The 16,842-nt window shown below is 41.1% G+C and overlaps 1 protein-coding gene across 2 annotated transcripts in view; it reads right to left on the bottom strand.

The window, feature by feature from the left end:
* Nucleotides 1–16,842, bottom strand: part of SEMA5A (semaphorin 5A) — a 419,645-nt gene that overhangs the window by 388,015 nt on the left and 14,788 nt on the right. The window lies entirely within an intron of this gene.

The following is a 16,842-nucleotide window of genomic DNA, read 5'->3' on the forward strand; positions in this document are numbered from 1 at the left end:
TGCTAATTTTAGATTTCTGGATGAATGTCCATTGTAGGATATGCTATTTTTACTAAGTTCTGACATTTCTGTCCACTTCTGAAGTGGTACTGAAAGGCTATTAAAGCTTCCAGTTACCACTTGGCTCAAAACTGCAAATTATGAGTTACTTTCACCAAACTGTTCTTCACATTCCGATTGACTTTACACAATAGAAATTACAAATAAAACCAAAATAAATACCTAAAAGCAGTACAACAGTACAACAAAAAAGGTCCCACTTCCTCTGAACCCTCTCATCAAAACACAAAATAATAGTATTTTTTAATATATTACTGCAATTTTCATTTCAATGTACACAAAAAAGATACAAAAATAGCCTTCTCCTTCTAGGCATACTCTCCCAGGTGTCAAAATGGAGTAGAAAATGTAACGAAAACCCCATGCTGATACATACATTACTGTATGTATTACATGTGAAAATAATAACATGGATTTTGAGGGCTACCATTCATCAAGTTTCAGTTTAGACCTGTAAGCCACAAAGTACATTGAACAATCCAGATTTACATATGATTTTTTTTATTTTTTTTTTTTTACATATGAATACAGAGATTTTTCCCAAGGAGGTATTTTTAACAAGGTTATAGGGTCAGCAACTCTGGAATGAGCCTCAGCCATTTAAGATTCCTGTCCTTCTAGTCACATGTGCTTCTTCCCACTCCTGCCATTTTTCAAGAGGTAAACCGAGAGCATTCCAAGAGATGTCTTCCATTATGACAGATTTAATACCTATTTAATATTAGCCACTCAAATATGAGCATGGTATTTGGTATTTGCATCCTGAAGCAAACCATAAGATCATGTCAGTAGCAAACCATGTCTGCCACTCTCCAGTGAGGACAACACAGTAGTTAGGGAGAAATGTCAGACAGAAACAGTTACATGAAGCATAAAACCCCCTGAGAATGAAAAGGTCTTTATTTATTAAATCAAATGCAAATCTTTCATTTTAATACTGCTGATATGGTTTTTGTGGATTTTCTCAGGTATGCTTAATTAAACTCACTCATCAACACCAACTTTGTTCAAAAGAGCCATCAATGAATATGGCACAGAAGCATCTTAGCCCTGGAGGAGTCTCTGACATTTTTCATAGTGAAGACTGTTCATTAATTGCTCTCCTCATTCTAAGCCTCTAAATGATATTTTTGACACAATCCTACAAGTCATTGTGACTTATTTCTCAAGCTAACGACATCTGCACTATGTTAGGTTAATAAAACTACCTTTGAAAGATTTTCCAGAGATATTTAAAGACACAGGAGAAAAAAGGAAAGTCTGGATGTGCTGACAGTGGAATAAAGAAATTGTATTGAATTTTTTACTATTATCTCAGAGTACACTTTGTATTACAGATAATTTAAGCAAATATTTTGTCCTACATATTCACCATAATAAACAGAACTCAGGCAGAAGTCCACCATGATTTTCCAACCTATTTCAACTGTGTTCCCACACCAAACTAAGCACTAGTATTTCATAGGTGTTCTGCTATCATAAACTCTCAGACAAATTAAAAGATTGGCTTTATGATTGCTTTGGTAAAAAAAATACACTTTAATTTTTTTCATAAATAAAAGGTGGAGAGTAAAGACTCTGGGTTACTAAGTAACCACACTAAAGCAAAGACCTCTGTCCAAGATATGAAACAAAGTGGTTATGATTTCACACTAAGTGTATATTTTAGTTTATGGGATGGTTTTGCTGATCTCTTTTGGGTTCCAGAAATCAGGATGCATTTTTTAAGTTTGAAAACTTATTTCCATAACACATCTATAGGATCATATCATCCACATGAGACTGAAACAGAGAAATTAAGAATTAGGAATTAAGCATAAAGAAATGCTTGACCAGAAGAGGGGGGAAGCTGACAAAACCATACACTGCGCCCACAAGAGCAGAAAAGGAGTGAGACTACAAGATAAGATAAAGAGCTAGAGAATACACAAACAGGATGCAAGGACAAAGGCACCACAGGATAAGGGGATTCTTTGGACCCCTAAGCCGGAAGGAACAGTATCAAAGTCCAAAAGGTGGTCAAAGGACTAAAAGGAGCATGAGCGAGAAGACAAGGTGAAAAGTTCAGCTAAGGAGAAAATTGCTGACCTCATCCCAAAGACCCCCAGACGTCCACCAAACTGACCAAAAAAGAGCAGTGTGCAGCCGCAAAGGGGCGTGGAGCTAATTTTAATATGAAGCGGGGGCAGGTGGAGTTAGGAAATGAATATGTATTAGGCAAATTGTGTAACCCTAGTTTGTAAAGGATAAAAGAGAAAGCCAAATCTCAAAAGTGTGCATGCTTTAGGAGGAGCTATCCCCCATGCACTTCAGCACTGAATAAATTTATACCTACTCATAACTATTCTGTGAGTTATAGCGTTTTTCGATCCACATATCAAGACTTCTGCAAAGCAGATAATAATTCACAAAAGTAACACAAAACAAATAAAAATTAATGTACATGGAAGTTCATACCTGGAGAACAGCTGAAAGCCCTGTAGATCCACAGACCTTCAACATGCAAATGAGAGCCATGTCTACCCTCAGACCTGGTGACGTTACTTCAATTAGCCTGACCCACTTGTCCAACTTGCAATTCAGTTTCCGTAGTTCCTATTATATAGCAACTTCTCCTGCCTGCCAATTATTTATATTAACACAGACATAAAATTTCATGCAGTTACATGTGTGAGAAACTCTGTGTTAAGCATTCATTAGCTAACTGTATACCTCTAAGCACTTAAGTGCAGCAGCAGCAGTGGATATGGTTAGCTGGAACCTTGGTTTTTGATCTAGTCCAAAAGGAGTCTGATGCTGTAGCAGTCAGGGTGAGACCCACTGGGGTGCCTGGTGTGTAGCATTGGAGAGAAGGGAGAAAGGCTTTCACAGTTTTACAGGTGCCCATCTACTAGCTCCCACCACATTGTTCTCCTATGGCACATGGGCTCTGGTTTCCTCTGAAGCTTTCTATTCTCACTCACCCAAGACATCCTATCCCCCCTGTGTCCTGGTTTAGGGCAAATTTGGGAGAAAACCTTTGAAAGAGGTCCCTCCAAAAAGCAAATTCAAGAAGCCCCTCCCCCAACTGGTTCAGGAAAAAGATTTCCTTGGAGAAAAGTGGAAAAAACTGTTTATTTAACAAGCAAAGTATCTACAAATATAAAGAATGAATAATATTGAAGAATAAAACCTCTTGCTGTTCAAAGAGATGGCAAATTCAGAAAGTCCTTTCCATGTGGTGTAGCTCGGCTTGCTCAGTCTCTTATCAGTCCCTCCAGAGCTGGAAAGTGCCGAGGCCCAGGCTCCAGTTTTCATACCGGTGGGCCACAGGTATGAGCTCCCGGGGGTTTCTGGCTTTTCAGTCCAGAGCAAGTTTGAACAGATCCAAGGAAAAAGGAAAAAAACAGTCCAGGGAACTTCTCTGCCTCAGCTAGCTAAAAACTAAGTAAAAGCAAAGGAGAGCTCTGTCCTGCTGTCTGTCTGTGCTGCATACAACACAGTCCAGGACAAGCCTTCAGGGGAGTAAATGCTGTTTCTGAGCACAAACTGAGGTTTCTTCTTCCCCCAACCTTTGCTCTCAGAACCAGTCTTAAAGGTGTAGAACTTAATATGCAACATAAACAAGGCAATTTGGGATACAAGCATCATAAAGTCACCACCGGATACCCTGTTACTTCTACCAGCTGTTTCTCCCCTTCTGTCCACCACCTACATCAATATCTTTGGTCCTTGAAAAAAATATGCACCCACCTACACAACAGCAGCTGACCTCTGTCCTGAGCTTCAGGACACAGAGCAGCCAGAAAAAAAATGACAGCTCTATGAGTTACAAAATTCTCAACAAGTTCTTATCATTGATGGATTAGGCCGAGAGGGATCAACTAAATACACCAGCACTGCTAGAGAGTAATTTGTTCATTAATACATTTACACACATTTAACCCAGAAGCAGAATGCAGGAGTACCCCAGCCTGCCTTACACCTTAGGCACTGCCAGATCACAGGACAGATCTAGCAGAAGTGAGCCAAATTACTGAACAGTAAAGCAAGGGGTATTCTGATTTGGCCTTGCCTTAAAATGTACATATAGCAAAAAAGGAACTCAACAAAGCATAAGAGCTCATTTTATTAGCATTGCTAATCTAAAACATAGATAACAGTGTAGAACTTTTATTTCCATTTTTTTTTTATTAAAAAAGCCTCAACCCTCAATATTCCACCCCTCTTCATTAACATTAAACAATCTAACCTTTAATTAACTGCCCTACAAAAGCAACATATTACTGCACATTACTTGAAATACCATACTAGGACCTATTGATGCCACTTTCAGAACTACAGCTGCAGTATGAGGCAGCAGAACCTGAATAATTTAGAAATTACAACATAACAACTGCACTTAAATCTTACAGAACCCAGAGACTTAATCACACCCTGTAGTAAGAGTGCATGGCAAGATATACCACCAAATCAGAGGCGGATTATGGAGAAACATTAGCGCTTACAAAGCATTCATCAGCTTTCAGAAAGTGTCTGCATATATTAGTGTAGTCCAATTAGCCTGTCCATGTTTCTGGTTCATCTAAATTAACATAATTTCATAATTTATAAAAATGCTTCTGATTCAATTGTATTTTCTGAATCCAGTTAAATCACTTAATCACATCTGCCTTTAAAAGATCCCATTAATCATGAAAGATTAATTCAAATTACTTTTCTTTTATTAACTTTTTTTCACTCTCCAGCAAAGGTTTCTGCATTTATCCCTGCAATAATTATAATAATTATAAATAACCAATATTTCTTTGTTCTTCAAAGAGATGAGCTCTTCAGAGCTCAAAATAGAACTATCAACTATCAGAACAGTGTCCCGATCACTGTTTCATTTTGTCTTTGGAACGATCTTGTGCACTTACCACTGGACTGAAGCTTCTCTGCAGAAAGGCCTTTCTGTCCTTCCACTATTGCTTTGTGGGATACTACAGAAACAATTTGACAGTACAAATGAACAGATTATCATCTATTATCTAGCCAGTGCCACTGCTTGACAAACTGGAACAGACTGTAAAAACAGGGTGAATGAATGTGTGTAGAGAGGGGAAAAAAAACCTACCCCCAAGCAAGCACCCCTACAAATATGTGTAAGAAGTGTGAGGTAAATCTTGACCATTCACAGAGTAAACCAGGAAGCATTTATAAATTCTGTTTACAAAGAGTTCTTTAGGAAATTACAAGTGTCACAAATACATTTTACTATTAATATGCATATTTTAAATTATAGATAAGTTTTACTGTCAGGAGGGAATATTACTATGAATCAGTTATCTAGCTAGAATAATTTTGGTAACTGAGCCCCACCCAACAATTTCTACACAGAAATTATTGCTCAAATGAGTTCCGTCTAGCACAGTGTTCATTTAATTAATATACATTTGTCACACATTATTAAAGTGTTGTGGTGAGTGTTTAAGTTTATTCGTAATTGTATGTTTAAGTTTGCCAGTTACATAGTTCATTCTTGTGCTCCTCCCAAGTTGGTTTACCCCTAAGAGTTGTATCCTCCCCTAACGTGCCCATCATTGTAAACCCAGCCCTTTATTCCCAAATGTTCCCTGCCTGTCACCACAACCCTGCCCCATTGTTCTGGGGGCAGAACAATGTTCTGTTTCACCACTCCCTGTCCATCATTGTAAACCCTGCCCTTTGTTCTGGACCCTTCCCTGTCAATCCCCTAACCCTCGAGGCCCCACTGGCCTAAGTGACTGGTCCTCTCCTCCCCCTCATCCCTGTTGGTCCCTGCATTGTAATCCCTTCCCCTTGCTCCTGGAGTCCCCATTAGCTGTTTGTTTGTACCTGCCCATTGAGTTACTGCTGTATAAAATCCCGAGTACAGCAATGCTCAGTGCCCTTCTGTCCCTGATCCCCTTTGGCAATAAACCTGTTCCCATAATCTCAAACAGAGAGCCTCCTCCTTTACCTGATCCTGACTGCGGTCATTACTCTGTGCCCTTGTTGAGCTTGTGGCTCAAAAGGTTCAGCTCTAGGATCAAATCCTACCCAGGCTGTTCGCCATTCCTGGTGCCGAGCAAGCCAGAGTGTCTCAGAGCTAGCCCAGGCTCCGGCAGAACCACATCACTAAAGTATCTATCAACACTGTAGTTTTACTACAGAGATGTGTTATACTTCATTTTCCTTTGATGGGTCAGAACCTTGAGCAAATGGAACATGTTACCTACAGGTTACAGGCAGCTGCCTGTAACAGAAATGCCAGAGGAAGGCAATTATCTTGTGTCTCCAGCTTGCTTTATGCTACACTGCATAAGACAACAGAATCATTAAATCATGGAATGATTAGGTTTGGAAGGGACCTTGAAGATCATAGAATCATTAGAGTTGGAAAAGATCTCCAAGGTCACTGACTCCAACCTTTGATGGAACCCCCCCCTTGCCCACTAAACCACAGCACAAAGTGCCATATCCAGTCACATCTTGAACACTTAAAGAAACTGACTCCACCACTTCCCTGGACAGCCCATTCTGATGCATAACCACCCTTTTAGTGAAGAAATTCTTTCTGGTGTCTGACCTGAACCTCCCCTGGCCCATCTTGAGGACCTCTTGTCCTGTTGCTAGTTGCCTGGGACAAAAAGGCTAACCTCTAACTTGCTACAACCTCCTTTCAAGTAGATCATCTAGTTCCAAACCCCCTGCCATGGCCAGAGAACCTTCCACTAGACCAGGTTACAGAGAGCCTCATCCAGACTGGTCTTGAACACTTCCAGGGACTGGGAGTTCACAACCTCTCTGGGCAATCTGTTCCAGTGCCTCACCATCCTCACTCACAGTAGAGAATGTCTTCCCAATATCTAATAAAAATCTGCTCTCCTTTAGTTTAATGTCATTCCCCCTTTCTCAGACAGTACATGCCTTTGCGAAGAGTCCCTCTTCAGCTTTCTTGTAGGCCTCTTTTAGTTATTATGAGGTGCCATAAGGTCTCCCCAGAGCCTTCTCTCCTCCAGGCTGAACAGCTCCAATTCTCTTAGTCCTCAGAGGAGAGGTGCTCCAGCTCTGCTCTCCTCTGGACTCATTCCAACAGGTCTGGAAACATTAGAAACCTGGCAAGAATTAGCACTAAATCTTTCAGGACTTACTGAAGTAGAACTTTGAGTAAGGAAGGTTTAATGAAAACATAGTTCAGAGATGGTATTTAAATACAACCTACAGAGTCTACAAAATCTTTTCTATTGTGTGGAGGCAGGTCAGCTGTCAAGGATTTCCCTTGGCAGAATGTGCCCTGAGGGAGCTGTGATAAGCTTACCTCAATCCTCTCCTGGAGAGATACCCCTTACATGGGACCATCCTCTCTTGTCATGGTGAGCTATCCCACCATGCTTTGGTGTCTATGCTGATCCTTTGTAACCCATTGGTTTTACCCCCTGGTACCACCCTGGCCTTCCCCCATAAAAACCCCAGCTTCTGCCTAGTTCAGGAGGGAGCCAGTGTCCCTGGCTCCCCTTCTCAGAGCTGCTGGACAATAAAGGCTGTCTTTGTGGAATCATCACACAACTCTCCTGTCTCTCTGTCTCTGAGTCAGCCTGGGATAACCTCGCAAGCTGAGCTGGAAATCACTGAGCTGAAATCACTGAGCTGAAATCACTTGCAGCCAAAGGCTTCCCCTTGCTAAGGCTACCCAGTGGCCAGGGGTTGGCAGAGACCTCCCCAAGGCTGTCTGTTGTGAAACCGCTCCCTCTGGGAAAGTCATGGCTTCCCAGGTCAGACCAATGGACCCAGCCTGGCCCAACACACAATAGGACTGCAAGTATGAAAATATTACTGCCAGAAGTACCAGAATTATCTTACCATTTCAATGATTCTGCATGCTGACTTGCATCCTTCACTTCCCATGCTGAGCTACAGTGGAATGCACTGGTAACGGTCTTACCAGACAAAACTGATTCCCATCCATAGATGTCTTGGGGAAAAGATGCTATATTTCCATTAATTTTTGAGCAGCTAGTTATAACCCCAGAAAAACTGGATAATGGAAAAACAGATGCAACACCTTTCTCTGCCGATGAGTTCCTGGGACCAACATGTAAATGTTGTCCAGAAAATTTGATTCATTACCCAGTGTGCAACAAGCCAATAACACACTCAAGAGAGATATTGCTTATTTATTTCAGAATTGCACAAGCCTGGGTCCTCAGTGATACTACACAAATCAAACATGCCAGCTATGAAAACTTTTTACTACTTATACATTTTAGCAAACAAAGGAATTAGTATTCATTTGCTAAAAATTACATAGCTCTCTTATTAATTAGTATTCTATCTTCTATTGGTAAATGATTCTCTTGCTTCCCATGCTAATTAGTCCCATGCTCAGTGTTTCTCTTCAAGTCACTGGGTTTCTTGGGTCGATGGTCTGTGAGTTCGTGACCACATTCTGCCCCTCCCTGAATTATCTTTTACCCAGATGGAGCTGATTTCATTGCAGTTTCTGAGTTGGCTTTGTTAGTTTCTTCATTGTCTTGGGAGTTCTGCCAGATATCTTCGCGGCCCTTAAATTCTGCATTCTGTGTGCTCACTATCAATGGTGGACATCTTTCTCCCCAAGCTTTGTTAACCTTCCCCTAGGTCTGACATCACTGAAGCATGTCCAGTCCTAAACCTTAACAAGGCAATTCTACCAACAAGTAATTTGTCCTTCTAACATCTGGACATAACTTAGAGCTTGCTTGTTAGCTGCTCTTTGTTTCATGGATTAAATCTCTCTTCTTGTTTATTAGGCTTAAAGCATACAAAGATGAAACACCAATGAACATTCTTTATTAAGAAAATTTTACATATTTCATATTTTGCAACATAATGGCTGCAGTTATAAGCCTGAATGCTGTTTAAATGGTGAATCTTGGGAACTACTGTGGCAAAAAAGAAGCCAAATGAAACATTTCAGAAGAAGAAACCAGTAGTTTCTATATCAGTTGCCATTGCTAAAACTGAAGAGATTTTCTTGTGTTCATCACTTTCTCCCTAGTCAGCTGCCTGACAGAGCAATTCCAAATTCCTTTCAGTCATAGTATGACATGTAAACCTGAATAATATAGTACTAAATCTTGTTAACTCAAATCCTTACCACTCAGTCCCAAAAGCAAGGCTCCTACGAGCACTTCAGTTCACACAACCCTAATGTTTTTAGGACCAGTAATACAATTATGAAAGTAAACCTAGATGCTGTTATGAAGCCAAAAAATGTGGTTTTTTCCTCAATGTTTTGGGATGAAAGGTGGCATCAGAAGTACCTAAAAGACAACACGAATCATATTCAAGAACAGACAGGGTTTTTTTGAAGACTGATCATTTCAATTATCAACTATCGATGGATATTAATACAAACACAGAAACACTATTCTTCAAATGAACACTGATTTGTAGAAAAGAGGTTTTTATGTGGAAGCAAGAACATTCAATATGTGCAAAATTTCTCATAAGGCTTAGAAAGTTTTAGTCCCCAAATACTCAAGAAGAAAAGTACTGAGGCATCATAAAGCAACACTTTTCACAATGTAGAAAGGGTCAAGAGAAGACAAGCAACTGACTTGGCAAGAAGCAAACTAAAACTTCTAGTTAAAACCAGAAATCTGTAGATCCTCAGGTGTCATCTATAATCAGGTTCTCTAGACTAGATCTACAGCTACAGATAAATCTTTGAAGGTTTTTGTGGGTGCAGAGGAGCCCGCCAAGCCCGAGATCCTGGCTCTCCCCTGGATATAAGATACTTCACTGTAAGAGAGAGAAAATGTATCACTCCCAGGGATCTTTGAGTTAGCTATGTTAAACTGTTGTGCCCCATTGGTGTTCCCCCCTGCCGTCCCACCCCGGTATAGGTATCTCGGGCTCCCCCAGCCCCTCTCTTCCCCTATAAATATCCCGGGTTTTCCCCTGTTCGAGAGATTAGCTGTTGCTGGCTCCCTTCGCCAAAGCTCTGCCTGAATAAAGGTTTGTGCTTAGCGGAACGCTGGACCAGCTTTCTCGTCCTTTCTTCCTGTACCGCCTGCCCGCCGCCGCTAAGCTGAGCTGGAATCACTCGCCTGCCCGAAGCCGCATACATGCGCTTCGGCCCAGCCCTTTTCAGGGCTGCTTCTCTAGAGAAGTCGCGGCGCTCCGGCCTTTCCATCGCCGCGGCAGGTTTTAGTGTGTGCACGGAGCTGGGAACAGACCTGGTGTCAACTGCTTTACTTATGTTGAATGCCATTTCCAAAATTTTCAGTGTTGGCATTGTTAGAAACTTGGAGCATATAAAAAAGATCACGGTTGATGGGAGCAGCAGGAAAAAAATCCCAAGCCTCTTGTTTAAATTACTCTTTTAAGGGAAATGTTAAATCCCAAAAATAAACAAACACATACAAATCAGGTCTTGTTTATACAGAATTCACCATAAATCTGAAAGGTAAGTTAAGCACATGAATTTTTTCTCAGAAACAAATGGAGCCCCCTATATTTCCAGTTAAACAAGTCTTATATTTCCTCTCACTAAAATATTAGTGATATGCCTCCATAGCAGACTAGTTCTTTTTTTTTTAGCGGTCTAGTAAAAAGAAACAATTACAACACAGCAGCTCTACAAGTGAAGCTGAAGGACAAGCTTTGTCAACAGTCATCCTATAAAAAGACTAATGTGTCCTTTTCCCAAGAGGCAGATAGCCATTGCCAGCAATGAGTTCATAGGGGTACTCTAAGAAAAATAACATGTTTGCTCAAGTTATTTTAAGAGCACTTTATGATTATGGTTTTGAGAGAAAAATATAAAGACTCAAGTAAAATATCAGAATTAATCAGAATTGACACTAGAGGTGTTTACCTCTAGTTTAAGATTATTTTTCTTCAAAATTTGATATGGATCTCATTGGCCTTCAGATTAAATAAATTTGCAAAACAGTTTCCCCTGACAGGTATAGATAAGTGAGCAAAAATGGAATTTTCTAATCAAAGCTACTTGCAAACTTGCATAAAGAAAGAATACTGGAGGAAAAAATCAAGTTCCTCCACCCAGACTGCCATCCAGGGAATCTCAGGCAGCTTCAGCCAGGGGTAACTCTTAGGAGCGGTCTGAGGCTTCAAGTGATCAGCTCTTTTAGAAGTGATTTCAGCTCTGTAATACCCTCAGATCAGACCAGCTCCGCTCATGGGTTACCCTAGCCAACACATAGACGAGAGACAGGAGGCCGTGTAGCATTCCGTGGAGCCCTTTATCGGCAGGCTTCAGCACAGGGGGCCTGTGACTTCCCCTGAACTGGGCAAAAGCTGGGGTTTTTATAGGGAAGGGGAGAATTGGGAAAGGTACCAATGGTCTGAGACCGGAATGAAATGACCAATAGTTTACAAGGAGATAACATGGGGTCCAGAGGAAGGAAGGGGTCCACAGCTTAGTCACCATGACTAAGTAGTTTTGTCTTATCTTAGGGGACAGATCTCCAGGGATGGAGCCTGTCAGAGGAATGGGCTTCCTCTACACCAGACCATTAATTTAATTTAAAACAATAGACAGCAATGGCAAAAAGAGCAGCAATTCAGCTCTAGAGCCCAGATCTTTTTTGCTGTTAGTTATAGTTACACTTTTTTTTATTTTTTTGAACCAGCCATTAGAGGATGATGCCCAGGCTTCACTGGGTTGCCTTCTATATTAAAGATTTAACTAATGCTTAGGTAAAGAGTCTAACACTACGCGTTTAGGAAAGCAATAGAAGATAAACTGAAAAATCCAGCAATTTTCTTGGACAATTCAAGAAAGTTTGTAAATTCTGACCAAGACTTAAAACAAAATTATATCAGTTAGACAAGTCTCCAGAGTGCAGCGTAGCAACATTTTTGGACTTCTATCCATATATATCAAGAGAAGATTTTCTTCCCACAAACAACAACTTCACCTCTTGTGTGTCTCTAGAGCTGTACACATGAACCCACGCTCCTGGCACATAAATGTAGAAGGGTTTTGTGGCTTTCTACTATCAATTCCAACAGTATGTATCAGAATCCATTATCATTTTTCAGTAGAGTAAGGTCTGGCAGACAAGCTCTGGAAGACTTAACTTCAGTACCCTGAATTTCCCCACTTCTGACACACTCAAGGGCAGTGCAACAAGGCATTGCATCTCAGGTACCTCACTCCTCAGAAGGCGAGTTTAGACTGCTGGTGAAGACAGCTGTGCCTCAGTCCATTTCCAGCCTCCACAAGAGAGCTTGCTGCTTGTTATAAATCTGACATAACAAAAAGCTGTCTGCATACACTCTAAAACACTGAGGCAAAATCCTCCACATTTCACTGCTATTTGAGGGATCAATCAGAATTTTATTCTGCACACACAGTCCTCTCCCCTCCTTCCCCACCTGGCAATAGTCATTGCACATCTGTAGTTGCACTGAGACCCAGTGCCTGTGGAGCCTGGCATCAGTGACCATGGGTACCTCAAAAGTTTTAAGATGATCAGTTCCTTAACACTGTTTACACTGATTCCACATGAATAGCTACACTGGCACAACTAAAAGGACCCAGTAGGCAATGGACTGACACAATACCAGCATTTCCTAACTGGACAACAAATTACAACAGCACTCTCTGACTCTGATGGCACAGCATTCTCCATCTATATCTACCCGCCTTCAGGAATCCCAGCATACCATGGTGTTCCGGTCACAAAGAGAAGTTGTTAATAGTGGACAGGAATTAAGGGGGTTTTCTGGTTGCTTTTTTTTTTTTTTTTTCTGAAGTATTTTATCAAGTGAGAGCCAGGACATGGATTTACAGGGTCAGAAAATGAGGACAACAGACAATAGTACCAACATCATCTTTAGCAACTTCAGCATCAGAGCTACTGATGAGGATCATAGGAGTCATCAGGCTCTTGGCCTACCCCAGGCTAATACACCTTGAAGAGCGCTATCAGAAAACTATCCAAAGCTGAAATCCCATCTTTTGGCTAAGCTAGGAGTCTCATTTTGCAGCACTGGGTAACATAAAATCTGACTCTAGTAACAATTTTGTGTACATACTGTCTCTGAGTTATTTCAGTATCATTGCTTAGGTTTAAAAACCAACAAGGAAAAGCATGCACTGGAGGAGGAGAAGCAACTAAAATGTGGACTACACACACACAGTTTATATGACAAAAACTAAGATAACAACCATAAATCCCTACTGCAAGTTCAGAATAAAAAAGCAAGCAAGACCATCAAGAGAAGAGGCCATCAGCAACTGAATTCATGTTAAGTAACGCAGCAGTGCAATGACTGTGGATAATTTTGTTTCACAGTCTTTAGCTTTCACTAAGACTTAGTGAAGAAACCCTAAAACTCTGCCAGACATTGAGAGGCACTGTCATGGAGTTACTTTACCTTTAAGAAAGTTTAAGTTGCTGGGATCTGCCTGGCGTCTTTTCTCCTGACCAATTATCGGTCATTGCTGAGAATTGACAGCAGTTTAGGCCATTGAAAAGTGGGATCAACTTGTGAACCCTACCTTAAAGTGTAAAACCAGAGCTCTCTTGGCTCTCTTTGTTTCCTGGCTGGGAAGGGTGGCAGAGCTTCAGGCCTCCCGTTCCCTGCCCAGGCCATGCGGCCGGGCGGGGACTGGGCTGGGCCCAGCGTCTCCCGGCCGGGGGATGCGGGCCCTGTGGAGGGGGTTTTCTCCGGGCTCCGGCCGGGCCGGGCCGAGCCGATCTCTGGCTCGGCTGCAGGTTTTTTGCTGTGGCTGGATTCACTGGAGACTGCTGAGTGAAGAAAGAGAGAGGCTCTGGACCTGCAGCGGGCTGGGCGCGGCGACTGCACTCTCCAGAGCAGCCATGAGGAACTTTCCATCGCAGACGGCTCCAGCTCCTGCACCGGCTGGGGCCACAGAACTACCTACAACAGCCTGGGCAAGATTTTAACTCTTTCATTTCCCAGATGAGACTTGCGGATTAATCTTTTTATCCAGACAGAGAAAAGAGAGTGATCAACATGAAAAGAGACTTTATAAACTACTAGTGACAGGAAAGAAAAGAAAAGGTAGAGAATTAAGAAGATGCTTTAATTAAGCTGAAATATCTTTCTGTTAAAATTATGGAAATGGACAATAAGGTCTTGAAAACACTCCTTTAATTCATGACAGTATATAGGGAGGAATAGAGTGTTCAAAGTGTAAATTTTGAGTAAAAAGTAGAGTAATTATGGCACAGTGAAGTGCTGGAGGATTTGAAGCCTTGAGAGGCAATGAGAAAACTGTTTTCTGGTGAAGCTCACAGAAACAGATGAAGAAGACTTTTTGCCTTTGAATAACTTATCCTTAAAAATCCCATCCCTAGACTCATGGCCCATACACACTTGAGAGTGATGTGAAAAATGGGAGGAGTGGGCTCTAATAACAGCAGCTCTGGGCAGCTAACATTAGAGCAATGGAAAACTATAACAAAAATAGTTTTTCTTGTGAGAAACTCCATAAATTAACAGGAAGAAACTTCTGTTTCTCTATAAAGACTGGTGAAAAGACTGTAGCAAGAATTGGGACTGTTTTAACCATCAAAGTTCCAAAGGTTTTGTCTCTTTTGTCATGTGAACAAGGGAATAGTGGGTAGACAGGGGATGAAAAAGTTTTTCTGGAAGTTTATTCTGGTGTTCTTATTGTAGTTTGTCAATAAACTTTCTTTTTTTTTCCCTTTTAAGTTTTATGCCTGTTTTGCTCTTGTTCTAATCCATATCTCACAGCAAGAAATAAGTAATTTTCTTAGTTATTGGTTTAAAACCACGACAGGCACAAAGCAATATACATGACCTATCTTCCTATAATTAATTGGCAAGGCCGGGAGTTTTTCCTGAAGTACCTGGTGATTTCACTATCAGACAAGGTCAACAGAAATGACCCACAACAAGGTCATTTCAGCCATCCTTCCAGGGTCCCCTTCATAACTAAGGGGGCTTGCCAATGCTAATGTTAATGGGTTTCCAGTGAAAGCAGGTCACTGAAATGACACAGATGGTGAAAAACATGTACAAACAGTGAAAGAGAAAGGCAACAGGAATTTCTGAAGAGACTATATGCTTAAGAAAACACACTGAATGAAGAACAACTGCTTAGTATCTTTTAGAAGTACAAATACTTCTTCTTATGCCTTTGTCTGCAGAGTTCAGCAGTAACAGAAACAACTGATTCAGCAATAAGATTATTGTGGGTGAGAAGAGCAGGGCCCAAAATCATAAAAATGTTCTCTCCCTAGCTACAGAGGCCTTACCGTTAACTTTTTATTAAGCATTCCTGATTCCCAGTTAAACCTAAGTCTAACAAGAAAGCACATTTCAATAGTGTTATAAACGAGGCTCGAGACTTTTTGGTGTAATTAAAGCCTGGCCTGTTTATTAATACTGAGCTGCAGCCAAAGGGAGACACAGGCTAGTCCTGTGTGCTCCATGCTACAGACCGGGACAGCAACAACGTATCGAACAAACTCAGGAACAGAAAAGCTCAACAGAAAAAGCCCCAAAACAAAAAAACAGCTCAACAGAAAAACAGACCCCACAAACATGTAACACCTTGCTTTATACCCTCCCTTAGGCTTGGATTGGTCCGTTTTGGATCTGTTTCAGGATTGGCTGCTTTCTTGGGCTCTGATCGGTCCATAGCCACATTCATCCTGCTCCAATCATTTTCCCAGGGCGTCGAATGATTGGTGGATGTTTCTTCCAATCCTTACTCGTGCTGCTGATGACATCATGTTCTTGAATGTTCCATTCCATGTCCCCATAAGCCCTCTTATATCTCTTACCAATCCTCCATTTTATCCGCCCGACCCCAATCCAATATCAGCCCCGAACATTCCAAAATACTTAACAATTATCTTAACAATTTTACAACATAATTAAACATATCAACTAACTCTCTAACAATAACAACTTTAATTAATCTCTCAAGTTCAATGAAAAGATCCCTTATAACAATTCCCCCCTCTAGAACTTTGATCGGGCTGATAGCCCGCATCAACAGTCTATTACACAGTCTCTTTATCTATTGTGTGGTAAAACTTTCGCAGCTTCTGGTAGTTTTCATATATTTCTTTGGCTGCTTCCAAGCTTTGGTCTTCTTCTGGGTTCTCAATTTTCATCACCCAGAGGTTTTCAATTCTTTCATCAGTCAACTTCTTTTGTAAGCTCAGTTCAAGGGAGGTTTGGACAGCATTTGTTACAGTCCGGATCATGCAAGGAATTAGACAGGGGAGGAAAACAATACTTACTAGTGCACCACCAGCAATTACTAACCATTTCTTCCACCACTCTCCATCGAACAAATTGTCCCACCAATTCATTTTTATCAAGGGTGTCCATTTTTGAGCTGGTACATGGGCTAATTTTCTTATGTTAGCTGTGATGTTGGTAATTATTTCACTATGGTCATCGATTTCAATACAACACTCAGATGAATTAAATTTCTCACACACACCACCTTCTTCAGCTAACAGATAGTCCAGTGCTAACCTGTTCTGATATATCATTGTTCTCATTTGCCGAGATTGGGCTGAGAGTAAATCGATGGCCAAGGACAATTGGTTTGAAATAATTTCTACTAGTGCCTGTAGACAAATGATGCGATTCAGCATATATATAGGGGTCCTGTATCCCCATGACCCATCTTGAGCTCATGTAGCAGGGCCATATGTAGCTATTATCCTCTAAGGAGGCCACTCATCTTCTCCCCACCTTTGAGGACCTCAGATTAAAATCTCTCTCCTTTTTCTCCTTAACTCATCATAGAGTGGGATCCCTAGATGTTTCTTT

Source organism: Pseudopodoces humilis, chromosome 1 (genome assembly GCF_049639895.1).
Source record: "Pseudopodoces humilis isolate 2021_Gansu_Grassland_sample_001 chromosome 1, ASM4963989v1, whole genome shotgun sequence".
Classification (NCBI taxonomy): Eukaryota; Metazoa; Chordata; class Aves; order Passeriformes; family Paridae; genus Pseudopodoces; species Pseudopodoces humilis.